Raw genomic sequence first — 515 nt, forward strand, 5'->3', positions numbered from 1 at the left:
ACCAGACATTATGTATCTACAGGGCAACCCTTCATTGAGAGGTGTGGGTTATACCATCATGTTGTTGTTGTTGTTAGATGCCATTGAGTAGGTACCGACTCATAGCTACCCTATGCACAATAGAACAAAACACTTCTGGGTACTGTTCCAACTTCACAGTCATTGCTACTTTTTCTGGTCATTGTTGCTGCCACTGTGCCAATCCATTACATTGTTGTTAGGTGCCATCCATTTGGAACCTAATCATAGCGACTCCATGCACAGCAGTTACAATGTCCAGTCCTGGGCCAACCTAACTACCGCTGCCACACTTGAGTCCATCGATGCTGCCACCTGGCCAATCCATCTCGTTGGGGTCTGATCCTCCATCTTACCTAGCATGATATCTTTCTCCAACAACTGTTCCTTCCTGACAGTATGTCCAAAGTATGAGAGACGAGGTTTGGCCATCTTCGCCTCTGAGGAGCGCTCTGGCTGCACTTCTTCCAAAATAGATCTATTGGTTCTTTTGGCAG

This window comes from Chrysochloris asiatica, unplaced genomic scaffold, assembly GCF_000296735.1.
Source record: "Chrysochloris asiatica unplaced genomic scaffold, ChrAsi1.0 scaffold00493, whole genome shotgun sequence".
Classification (NCBI taxonomy): domain Eukaryota; kingdom Metazoa; phylum Chordata; class Mammalia; order Afrosoricida; family Chrysochloridae; genus Chrysochloris; species Chrysochloris asiatica.